The sequence below is a fragment of the Dasypus novemcinctus genome, chromosome 5, assembly GCF_030445035.2.
Source record: "Dasypus novemcinctus isolate mDasNov1 chromosome 5, mDasNov1.1.hap2, whole genome shotgun sequence".
NCBI classification, from domain to species: domain Eukaryota; kingdom Metazoa; phylum Chordata; class Mammalia; order Cingulata; family Dasypodidae; genus Dasypus; species Dasypus novemcinctus.
In genome coordinates, this window is record NC_080677.1 from 34,592,731 (window position 1) to 34,606,153 (window position 13,423).

General features: G+C 35.9%; 1 protein-coding gene and 1 pseudogene across 4 annotated transcripts in view; both read right to left on the reverse strand.

Annotated features, from left to right (window-relative positions):
- The window catches only part of PALS2 (protein associated with LIN7 2, MAGUK p55 family member), a 125,105-nt gene that overhangs the window by 88,082 nt on the left and 23,600 nt on the right, over window positions 1-13,423 (reverse strand). The window lies entirely within an intron of this gene.
- LOC101411048 (claudin domain-containing protein 1 pseudogene) lies at window positions 8,109-8,819 on the reverse strand (annotated as a pseudogene).

Genomic DNA, 13,423 nt, shown 5'->3' on the forward strand with positions numbered 1-13,423 from the left:
GCTGTTTTCCTACTAATGCTAAGGAGAAGCTTGCCTGAAGACAAGTCTCATCCCTTAGTCAGAGTCACCTCAGTGTCCTCCCACTCAAGAGAAAGCTCGCGGAAAGAGAAGACAGACTATTTAACTAAAGAGGAAGTCTTCATCAGCTGTATTTTCTGGATTAATCAGCCTAGTCCTTCATTCATAAATATAAACCAACAATCAGAGATGACTAGACATTTGAGGAAAACACCAGTGATGGCAGATAAAGCTGAACTACACTAGGGGGGGAAACAGATAGTTCTGAGGAAGGAAACAAAAAACTAATTAATAGCATCCTCAGTGAAAGGTATTTATATAATAGTCTTCAAAGTTTTGATAAAAAATGACTAAAAAAAAAAAACCTTAACGTTATTTTTTTGAAAAGCCAATTCACATTTATCCATGTACATACATCCAAATATGCTGAAACATTTAAAAACAATAGCACAAGTTGATCTTCTCTCCCAAAGAAAGTTCTTTTCTAGCCTAACAAAATTTATGTCTGTATTTGAATATATCTTTATTTACACAGATACAATTGTTTTATTTATTTAATAAAATATTGGATCTCATTCTTTTAAAAATACCTAGAATTTCACTGTATGGATATATTAAAATCCATTAGTTTGTTCCCACTTAGCACTTATGATGGGTGTTGTAATCGATAGCCTTATATATATGTATATAAGCAGACATACATCAAGTAAATACTCAGAGTAAAACTATAAAATGGCTAGGTTTTCAATCATCAGATGTTGTCAAACTGTCCTTTAACAGACTGTATCAAGACATTTCCATCAAGAGTCCCTAACTGCATTATTTGTTACAGTATTGAATTGCCTCACGGTAAGAGATGCATACAAAAAAATATATACTTTTGCTGAAGATACATGCAGCAAAAGAAGTGACTGAAATAGTATAACTACTAAATTCTGAAATCTAATCTTATTTTCCCCAGTAATTTAAAAATTTGACCACACATTTATTTCCTTATCTGTAAAACAGAAAATGACATTGATAAAATTTATACAAAAAATTTAATGACTAATCTACTAAAATCATGTAAATGCTAAATATTGCCTTATCTATATTCTGCAACTCATCTCTTCATCATCTCTCATGTGACTATATTAATTATTCAAAGTACCAATGAAAATCTAATCTCAACAACAATGACAATTTTACCAATTTAATAACAAAGTCTTCTTTTTTTGTTTAATAAAGTAGTTGGCTTCCCTCCCCACCCCACTCCCACCCCCAATTTTAACTCTTTTGTTACCTTGTCATCATCTGGGGACAAGTTTAACTCAGAAAGCCAAGTGAACAAACATTTTTTAAATTAACTCATCAATATCTATCAAAATCAAGTACCTTGCAAAAGTGACTGGTGTAACTTTCTGACAATCTTCTTAGAAATAATTTTCTATGATGTACAATATTGCAGAAAGGTTTCTCCAAAAAACAAAAAACAAAAAACAGGTTCTGGCACCAAGAATTTTGAAAGTATGACATTCTACACTATTAAAAATTTTGGAATATAAAAGTCAGAAGTCCAACATATAAGGTAAGAACTAAAATTCACTTTATTTTTTTTTTTTTTAAAGATTTATTTTTATTTATTTAATTTCCCCCCCTCCCCTGGTTGTCTGTTCTTGGTGTCTATTTCCTGCGTCTTGTTTCTTTGTCTGCTTCTGTTGTCGTCAGCGGCACGGGAAGTGTGGGCGGCGCCATTCCTGGGCAGGCTGCTCTTTCTTTTCACGCTGGGCGGCTCTCCTTACGGGGCGCACTCCTTGCACGTGGGGCTCCCCTACGCGGGGGACACCCCTGCGTGGCAGGGCACTCCTTGCGCGCATTAGCGCTGCGCATGGCCAGCTCCACACGGGTCAAGGAGGCCCGGGGTTTGAACCGCGGACCTCCCATATGGTAGACGGACGCCCTAACCACTGGGCCAAATCCGTTTCCCTAAAATTCACTTTAAAATAATGTTATAAGGCCCTCTTTCATCACCTGGAAGTCATTTTATTCTGAAAATCTTTAGGGGGTGGGATACAGGGCTCAGACAGAAACAAATACAAAGTATCTCACAATGTAAAACTTTTGCAGGGTAATCAATATGTGTTTCCTTGTGTAACACAAACAACCACCAAGTAACTAAGTTGCCTTCAATTTCTGTCATTAATGTTTGTTAGTTTTCTGTATAAAGATTTTAACATCTTTTGATAAATTTATGCTGGTATTTGAGTGTTTTAAACTATTTAAAAGGTACTTCTTAAAATTTTATTTTCTATTGTCCTTGTATACAGCAGCCTTACTCAATTCATTTATTAATATTGTGTATCTGTGGACCTTTCTGGATTTTCTTAAATACACAAGCACGTCATATTTGTTCTCCTTTACCAGTGAAGCATTCTGGGAATGGGTTTTCTGTGTGGAAAAGTTTTAAACTACAGGTTTAACTGCTTTTAAAGATATAAGTCTTGTCAGATTTTGTTTCTTCCTGTGCAGTTTAAATTTTTCAAATAATTTAATTTTTTAAAGAGGTGCTCTGCCCTATATTTTTGTATGTAGTTTATATTTAGTTTTCCAAAGTTGAACTCTTCCAGGAATTTGTCAAATTTATTGGAATAAAGCTGTTTGTATTTTCTCTAAACAAAATCCTGGAGAAAAATTGTATGGCAGCATCAACACATCATTGATTATAATTTTACATTATGTGTCTACCTCAAGCACTGTTTTATTAATATTGTATATCTTACAAAAAGTCTAAACTCTGTTCATTATAGATATGACCAATCATTTTTTAAACTTTATAACTTGGCAGCACATTAAATTTCTAGTGAAACATTAGAATATTCACAAGTGGGATAAAAATTATCAACAGCCTTATGTCAGTTCAAGTCAATTTCACTGCCAATGAGTTATGAAAAACTCACCTTTTCAGAGCCGTTTGGATAGGGTGTGGATAAGAGACTGTGGATCTGTATTAATTTCTTCCATGTATTCAACTTTTTTACTCCCCTAGAAGCAGATATATCTCCATTGCATATATGCTTAGCATAGCCTGCATATATGTGTATTGTTTAAAATGTTAGGTTTAAAATAACACTAGGAGTAACTTATTACTGCACACTTTCACCCTTTCCCACCATATTTCTTAGAGGTCTTTTCATATCAGCACGTAACTCACTTTTTAATAACTTTAATATTTTAATCTGTAGATATGTAAGAATGTATAGTTTTAATGTGTAGATATAATTTAATTACTCCACTGGAAATATTTAGGTTTCCAATTTTTTTTAACTGTTAGAAACGTTGTAATTGTATGTCTGCCTAATAAATTTCTAGAAGTGGAATTTCTGCATTAGAAGGTACATATGCCATGAATTTAAAAAAAAACATGACCAAATTAGCATTTAAAGAAATACTAACAACTTACAACATACTTCTATAGTTATTTTTTTGGAAAGTTTTCAAAATTAAAGTGTTAATGGCATCCAATAAATATTTAATGTGTAGTATTTAACAGATTTTAATGTATGTATACACATGTGAAACTTATCACCAAAATCAAGATAGTGAATATATTACCCTCAGAAGTTTTATTGTCTCCTTGTAATCTTTCCCTCTGACTTGTCCCTGCCTCCAGTCCCATATACTACTACTCCCACTGTACCCAAGAAACCACTGACCTTTCTGTTACTGTAGATTAGTTTGTGGATTTTTGAATTTTGCTGTATAGTGGCAACTGAGAAGAATATGCCTTCTCTATAATCAGAGTGTAATGTCTGACATGTTAATAAGATCTACTCTATTACGGTGTTTAGATCATCTAACCCCCTACCTTTTGTCCGCTTGATCTTTTACTGAGTGGTGCATTAAAGTGTCCTATTGTGAGTGTGTTTCAATTTATGTCTCCTTGTATCCTCCTTAGTTTTTGCTTAAAAAAGGTGGTCGCTATGTTATTTGGTACTTAGATTCTCACAAAAGTTATAGCTTATGAAAAGAAGTGTGTCCTCCTTTTTTCATTTTTAATGCTCAGGGGCTAGAATTTTACTTTGTTAACAGGATCCTTATCTTTGCTCTTTGGTTCTATCTGCCTTTACACTTCTATCCATCCCTTTTACCTTTCTGAATCATTGTTTTAGGTGTAGCTCCCTTGTAAACAGAATATCTTATATTCAGCACAGAGCTGAATTTTGTTTATGAGCTAAATTGGAAATCTTTTCTTTAAAAAGGTGAGTTAAATCTCATTCACATTTATTATGATAACTGATAGGTTTGGTCTTAATTTTGTTATAATATTTTATAATTTTGCATATTTCATGATATTTGCAATGCTTTTCCTCTATGAAAAGTTTATTCTTTTCTGGCCCCAAGCTGATAAAAGTACAGTTCTCACCAACTGACATATGAAAACAACCCCAGGCAAGAAGGCCATTGACTCTCATTGCTCTCACCCAGATTCTACCAGTTTTGCAAGAACTTATGCTTCTCATTTTTTTTAAAACTGCCCTTGGCCAATTTCTGGTACCCCTAAATTGCTGTTTTGACCATTTTGCCCAGTGTTAGATTTGCTTTTGCAGAGGGGGACTGCAACCTCTTCATATCACCATTACTGCAATTTAAGTGATGTTTTTAATAAAAGATCTTCAGTTTTAACTTTACTAAACTTTTATAGGTAGAATTGGTTTTTTTCATGGTTAATAGCAATGCTTCAATATGTGTTCGTCAACTACAACAAATGTACCACACTAATGAAAAATGCTGTTAATAGGGAAAAGTGTGGGAGTGGGATGAGATGAGATATATGGGAATCCCATATACTTTTTTTTCTTTCTTTTTTTTAATGTTACATTAAAAAATATGAGGTCCCCACATAGCCCCCACCCCACTCCTCCTACATCAACAACCTCCCTCATCATCATGGCCCACTCATTGCCATTTGGTGAACACATCCCGGAGCACTGCTGCGCCACATGGATAGCAGTTTACACTCTCACCCAGTCCACCCAGTGGGCCATGGCAGGATACACAATGTCCAGCAACTGTCCCTGCAGTACCACCCAGGACAACCCCAAGTCCTGAAAATGCCCCCATATCATATCTCTTCTTCCCTCTTCCTACCCTCAGGAGCTACCATGGCCACTTTCTTCACATCAATGCTACATTTTCTTCTATTACTAATCACAATAGTTCCAGAAGAGAATATCAGTAAGTCCACTCTAATCCATACTCTATTCCTCCATCCTGTGGACCCTGGGATGGTTATGTCCTCTCCACCTCTATATCAAGAGGGGGCTTAAATTCCACATGGGTGGTAGATGCACTTCTCCTGCTTGCAGTTGTAGGTACTCTTGGCTACATCTTGTGATGGTTGACCTTCTTCACCTCCCTATTAGGTGGCTGGGATAAATCCAATAAACCAGAGGGTAGGAACTGCAGGTTTGTTGAGGCTCAGGGCCTGGCTATCACATGGACAGTCCAGAGATTCAGGTCCCCTGAGCATACACCAAACCCCAGTGCCAACCACAGGTCCAGTAAAAGTAGCAGGAGAGGCTTGTGAACAACGATCACATCTGAGTTCAACTCCATCACACTCAGGAACACAAACTCCAAAGTAGGGCCAACTGACATGGCACTGAACTCCATCTGCCATGACCTTAGAACCTGAGGGTCTCTGTAGTTCTCAGAAGAACAATACCTGGGCTTGTATCCACTTTGGCTGTCTCTGGGGCCCTGCTGAGGCGTGCGTAAGAGCAACCCCTCTGATGACCTCCCGACTCTTTTTTGGAGACTCATAGCCATAAAAGCTCATTTGTCCTTTCCATTTCCCCCTTTTATTCAAGGTCAAAAAGCATTTTTAACACCTGATATTACATTATAGGTAGAACTTTAATATCAAGACAAAGAGATCAACATGATATAGGTAACACTGCATCTAACAAGACAATTTATTAGGATTCTCATTGCGGCATTATTTGAAAACATGAAAAAACAGAAACAACCTCAGTGATCCTCACAGAGGAATGGCTAAATCAGCTTTATCTGTGCTATGAATAATCTGCAACAGTTAAAAGACTAGGGTGGATTTATACCTATGAACATGAAATGGGCTCCAAAAACACATTTTTCTATGAAGAAAAACAAAGTTTCAGAAACAGTGTTGTATAAAATTTATATATCTGGAGTACACAAAACAATATCATATTTTCTACATGTATAAATATGTGAATACACAGGATTAGGTATGGAAATGTATAAAACAAAATTATCCTAGCTATAATCTCCAGGAAAGGGGCAAAGAAAGATGGAAGGAAAGCATAGTTAAGAAAGATCTTGACTTTGGCTAGCAACAGCATTATGGTTTGGGTTTTTTTTTTAAAGTTAATATATTTATGCATAGTTTTGTAACAAAACAGCAATTTAACAAATGGATTACCTAAATTATATACTATGGAGAGTTGATATCATGAGGGTTCCCAGAAATTTTCATACAAACTCATAAAGCTTAAAGAAAACCACTTTACCTAATGAAATTAAGTATTCTTATCCAGAAGATGGTTTTATTCAGCAAAAAATGTTTGGCATCAGTTTTCATGTCATGGTTTTCTCTCTCCAAAGAAAGCTTCTTTTAATAATGATATTGCATCCCTTGATTATTCCATACCTTATGTGTTGATTTGTACTTTTTATCACTAGTCTCTTTCCTAGTAAGCCATTTCAGTCTATTTCACATTAGATCTCTTCTCACTTTAAAAAAAAATTTTATTTTAAAAGCCAGATTTGGCATATGGTAAGAAATTTACTAAATTACTTTTTTTTAAAAAAAAATCTGCCAAGTGCAACAGTAATGTAATAAGTAAATAAGATTTTTAAAAGTTAAATTTTTATAGATGTATTTATAAAAAATGACTGAATTTAAAGGCAATAAATAATGCTTGACACACACCAAAAAAGGATTTAGGCAAGGAAAGGCACATCATTTCACCACAAGAAATAAAGACCACAGTTGGAGCTTAACAGCCAGCCAAAACTTTAGATCTTGTGGTAGTTTTCCAGGATCTGCAGGGTACTTAGCTAGAATATATAGCAAGTGGGGGATTTTATTCTGTGACCCCAACTGTAATGTTAAAAATAAAGCACTGAAAAAAAGAAAATTTCGAAAGAAAAGAAAAAAATGAAAGAGAGAAAGAAAGAAAAGAAAAGAAAAGAAAAGAGTTTTCTCACCTACTCTAAAAAAAAAAAAAAAAAAAAAAAAAAAAGGTACTGTAAACGTTTAATAAACCTAGTGTGTGAAGAAGGGAGGAGAGAAAGTCCGAAACAGTGTGGCAGTACTGAAGATCCTATTGCTATATTAAGGTAAGTTTAAAAATAGATATTTTAATAAAAATAGAAAACAAGTCCTTTTTCTTTAGCCGAATTGGAATTCACACAAAGTTAAAACCTCAAATAAATACTGTATTTTTCACTTCCTTTCCTGTAGACAGACACAGTATATAAATCTAAACAGCTGTCATATTTCACCTCGGATGAAGCTATATACCTAGTTTTAGGGAAAAGCCCCGCAGATAATTCCCCTTATTTTATATAGCTTGAGGGTTTGAAAATAGCACTAATATTTTGCCGACTGGCTGTCAGTCTACAAGAGCAAGTGAACATGAAGTTATGATAATGATGAAAGATTTTCCAGAGAAACCAATGAGTTTCTAGCTGAACAGATAGTTATTTTACTTTTACTGACAAGCCTGACAGCAGAACTTGCTTAGGGTGAGTTTCCCACTATAAATTTTCTTTCACAAATTTGTGCCAAGTCTCCATCCATTTCTCTCTTTCTGGACTCTGAACCTAGATTGGTTTGCTTCAAAAATGGAATCCCTCAGAGTCAACCGTATAAATTTAAGTGGCATTAAAAACTAACAAACAAAAACAGCTGTGTGTGTATTTGTATATATAAATAAAATGGATTTTCAGAAAAAAAAAAAAAAAAAGGTATATCCAGGGAAAAAACAAACTAAAAGCAGTGTGAAAGAAGGGAAAATATTTTTAAAATAATAAAAATGCTAATTATAAAGGAGGCAGCTTCCCACTCATGCCACACAATATGACTTCATTAAGGTGTACTTTTTCTGGTTGGTGTGAGTGGCCCAGATAGAGAGAGAAGAAGCCACAAACTGTAAGGAAGCCGAGGCACAAGCCAGGCAAAAGGACCATCCAAATTTACTGGAACCATTTTCTAGTTTCTGGTAGAGTAGTTCAATTCCAGCAACATCACAACTTACTGAGCCCAGTGCACACAGACCTGCAAGGAGATGGAGAATACCCACGGCAATGGTGGGATATAAGCTTAGGCAAATACAAGCACAAAGTCCAATCAAAGCCCCGAAGCACACCAAACAAGTCCTAAGGAGATCAATCCCATTTTTGTGGTTCCCAGGATCAACAAATTTCTCCATGAACTACTCATTTAGTATAAAACTGATGCATTTTGTTGCCATATCAAATGACTGTCCTTTCTGCTAGGCTATACCAGTGTGTGTTCTAGGGTATGGTTATACACTATCTCCACCGTGCCATTATATTGGAAAAGTTCATCACTATAAGTTTTTTCATCGGCCTAATCACTAATGAAGTCTTCCCAGATACTTTTGTTCAAATTACTGGAATTTTTGAACTGGACTTCAATATTCACACCAGAAGTCTGTGCCAATTGAGGCTGCCATATAGATGGTGAAAATGAGGCTAAGTACATAAGCAATTGCAAATACTGTAGCAAAACGGTTATCCATTCTGGCATTCAGACTGCTCCTCCATCCTTCTGCTCTGCCAGATTCACCCTCTAGCTCAAACCACAGCACCCTATATAAGACTTTTCATACATTTAACAAATGGACTTTAAGTCACAAGACTTCTTTAATGCCTATAATTTAATCAAGAATTAAAATAAATGAAACTCATCAATTAATCTGAATCTTTCTATTTTATCCTGCAAATCATATTTTTTATACCAATATATTTTACCTAATCACACCCTTTGCAGACTTTAAACAGAAAACAGAGGCTTTACAACACTATGAGCGGAGTGGATATGGCTCAGGCAGCTGGGTACCTGCCTCTCATATATGGAAGTTCCCAGGTTTGGTTCCCAGTGCCTCCTAAAGAAGACAAACAACAGACAATGTCCAAGGGAAGTAGATGTGGCACAAGTGACTGAGCACCCACCTACCAAATGGGAGGTCCCTGGTTTGATTACTGGTGCCTCCTAAAGAAGAGAGCGAGCTGGTCCAACAGACAGGCAAGGCAAACTGATGCAACAAGAGACACAAGAAGAAAAACATATTAAGAGAGACAACAAAGCAGGAAACAGAGGCGGCTCAAGCAATTAGGTGCCTTCTTCCCACATCAGAGGTCCCAGTTCAGTTCCTGGTATCTCCTAAAGAAACAAGCAAGATGAACAGACACAGCAAGTGCAAACAAGGGGGTGGGGAGAAATAAATAAATAAAATAAATAAATTAAAAAAAAAAGAAAGAAAATGTTCAGGAGGTTGGAAGGGACATTTTGCAAGGGACAGGCCAAGGGAATAGGTATAAGCCACTGAGGTGTGGAGGGATGGCGGGTATGAAGAAAAATCCTGAAACTATTTTAGTCACTGGAGAGGACACAAGAAAACCTGGTTTCTTCTAGTCCTAAACTTGCCACTATGATGTACAACTTTATTATGATTTTAGCCCTGCAGGAACAGTGACATAAATTTCTACAAGTTAACACCAACTACCTTTCATCATTCCTACTGCCATTTCAAATATTTGCACAGAGTAATAGAGGAATCAGAAGGACCCTTCAGAAACTTGGAAGAAGTTGCAAAATCTGGTAAGAAAGAAGAAACTAAGTAGCCAGTAGTAAACTGTTCAGGAGCAGCAGATGACTGAAATAAATACTGGCAAGAACAATAACTGACCGAAATAAAAAGCAAGTTTAAATAGCTAGAAATGGCCCTTAGGAACTATTTGCAGTCATGTGGGTCCAGACATGCTGGATACTAAAGATTAACGGTGGTTTAAGACACTTTTAACCACTCTTTTACGCCTCTCTTCCTGACTTCGAAACATAAGCAGAGACTTATTACAGCTAGCTTATGTTTTTTTCCCACTGTACTAAATGTATTTATGAAATCTGGAAGGAAAGTATTAAATAAAAATTTTTCCTTTCTTTTAAATTACTTTCCTTCTTCTCTCATATTCTTTGTTTAAAGTAATATATTAGGGTAAAAGCACTTACCAAGACTGGCGAGACCTGCTGAAGTAAGAGTGATAAAAATTTTAATTTTATATTGCTGTATATTAAACAATTCCAGAGAAAGGCCATTGTAATGGTTAATAAATGAGGCCAAGATCCAAAGAGAATCCATACATTTACAGCTTCTTTCCCTTTTTCCCAACTGTTTTAAAACAAAAATATCTGGTAAAACAAGGGGAAAGAATGGGTTTCCAGCATCCTCTAGTTGTTTCAGGTGTGTTCCCTCCTTCCTGTTAAATTATAAACTCTCAAAGACAAGAGTTTTCTCTTAAATTATAGCTCCAAGTACATTGGCTTACATACAAGAGGTACTGAACAAATGTTACTAACCCCACAACTGTGCTGAAGGATAAATAATGCTCTGAATCAGTTTTTCCTTATTATAGAGCTTTTAATTTTAATTGGAACCAAATTTTGTATAACCAACAACTGACATTTAGCAAGGTAAAAGACAATCTTGGGATTACCTTGAGTATGTAATAGCACCAGTACCCCAAAGGAGACAACTCATTTCTTAATGTTAACACTCAAGAGGTTTAAAGAAAAATTCAGATTGAAGCAAAGCATGGATGGCTGTAGGCCATTGTTTTCTTAGGGAAAACAATCTCCTGTTGGGAGCGGAAACTGAAAGATGTTCTTTAACATACATCCTTTCTTTTACCCAAGGCAAAACTAAAAATTAAAATTTAAGAATGGAACTCCTTTTCTGTCAGGTTCCAAATTTTTGGTGCCCTTGGATTTGACAAAATCAAGTGTCAAACTTGAAAGAAAAGTAAAACAGGAATAAATAGAAAAACAATGAATATTTTTCTTCAACAGGACAAGTATCAATATTTCCAGGTAAAGATAAATTGACCTCATCTAATTTTGCTCTCACCTTAAAAACAAAAGGAAAACCACTGAAATGCAATAGACATGTGTCCGTAATTTAAGTTTATTTTTTAAAGACATCTGCTTACAGAGATGGGGAGAATGACAGAAAAGTCAACTTTGGAAGCTGTAAAACATATGAAAAAGGAGTAACTGACTTAACAGATCCAAAGAAACATAATATTAACCAGCAGGGGGGAAAGCAGAAAACCATTCATTTACACAAAATATTCAAAAGGCTCAGGATTGAGCATCATAAGATATCTGAGGTATAGGGTACTACAAGAAGAAGAAATGGATAAAAACTGTTTCAAAAGTATTTAGATCTCTAGCTCCATTTCCCACCCTCATTGCTGGGCAATTGCCAGCCCCTCATTCCCGCCCCCTCTCCCCACTACCTAGGGCCCAAAACTGGAGATTTATTTTCTGGAGAGAGGTAAGATAAGAGGTATCACTGGACCATGGGCAAGGACATCATATGCAAAACAAAGGGATCACTGAATGCAGAGATATCTCTCCACTTTCTTCTCCTTCTTGCCTCCAAAGCCTAGTCTTTACCTTCCAGGCAGTAGTGAAGTCTCTGGAGAATATGATCACTATAAGAGGAAAGACATAGCCATCAAGATCAAGTATTATCCCCAAACAATTCAGCCACAGCATGGCTACAGTGAAGCAGTGAAACTCACTCACGCATTCAGAGCTTCAGGCTTTTAGTTCACTCAACGAGCAGCTAACAACCCTGGGATTATCAGATGGCTGAGAAAAGCCTACAAATAAGAAAGGTAGAATAAACAAATGGAAAAACTACCTGGAGTAATGAAACTATCCAGGGAGAAGAAAACGACAGTTTCTAAAATTATTAGAGAGAGAGCAGAAAATAATGCATTCATGAAACTCGAATGAAATTGCTATAGAAAAGGAACATGCAGGGGAAATAGAAGCACTCTCAGGAAGTAAAAATACAAAAGTAGAAATTTAAAAATTCAACAGAAATTATGGAAGATAAATTTAGGAAAATACCACAAAAAGTAGAACAAAAGCATAGAGGTATAAAAATATAAGAAAATGAGAGGACATGATTACTGGGCATCCAAAAAATAGGAGTTGCAGGAAAAAACAACAGAGAAAACGGAAGGGAGGAACATATTCATGAAATAATTCAACATTTTCCAAAACAGAAAGGTATGAGTTGCTAGACTCCAAGGGGTACTGATGCACAGCTCAGTAGATGAAAATAGACTCTTCTGTATAAAAGCACATCATTATAAAATTTCAGAACATGGAACAAAGAGAAAAAGACATTCACATGTCAAAAATCAGGAATCAAAATGATTTTGAACTTCTCAATGGCAACATCTGAAGATAAGAGATGCTGAAGCAATGCCTTTAAAAACATTTCCAGCTTAAAATTCTTTAACCTGCCAAACTATCAATCAAGTGTGCAGATGGTTAAAAATGATTTTCAGACTTAAAAGGTCTCATGAATTTACCTACCCCACACACATTTTCTCAGAAAGATCAACAATGACACACTCCCCTCAAGGCATGAAACACAGGCGCAAAATAGAAAAAGGGAAGATGTGATACAGGAACTAGAAGACCCAAGCCAGGAACAAGGCAAAGGTAATGCCCAGGAAGACGGTGGAGAGAGAGAACTGGATGACAAGTGTGAACCAGGTGTGAGAAAAGTCCATATGGGACAGGTTGGAAATTTCCAGGAGTGACACCTTCAAGAAAATGAAACTGATAAATCTGAATAGACATACTGAAAGGTGATTTAGAAAACTGGCAGAGATTTTAGCTTTGACTTATTGCTAAGTCACAAATATGGAAAACTTATCAAAGAAATAACTATTAACTCCAAGAAAATATAAAAGTAATGCAGGAATTAGGAAGGCTAACTACAGTTTACTAATGGATCAGCTAATGAATGCTGACCTAATCAAAATTATAAATACAATTATGTTGGGAGGAATGGGGATGGAAGTGTGTACGTATATGTATATGTGATGGGACAGAGTCGAAAAGAACTACATCTTCTATAATGGGAAGATAATAAAAAATGCTTAAAACTGAAAAATCATCCCTTTTAGTCAAACCCTTACCCCACCCCAACATCTGGCAAACACTGATCTGTTCTCCATCCCTATAGATTTGCCTTTTCCAGAATGTCACATGAATATCATCACACACAATGGAAACTCAGGAGTCTGGCTTCTTTCACTCAGCATAATGCCT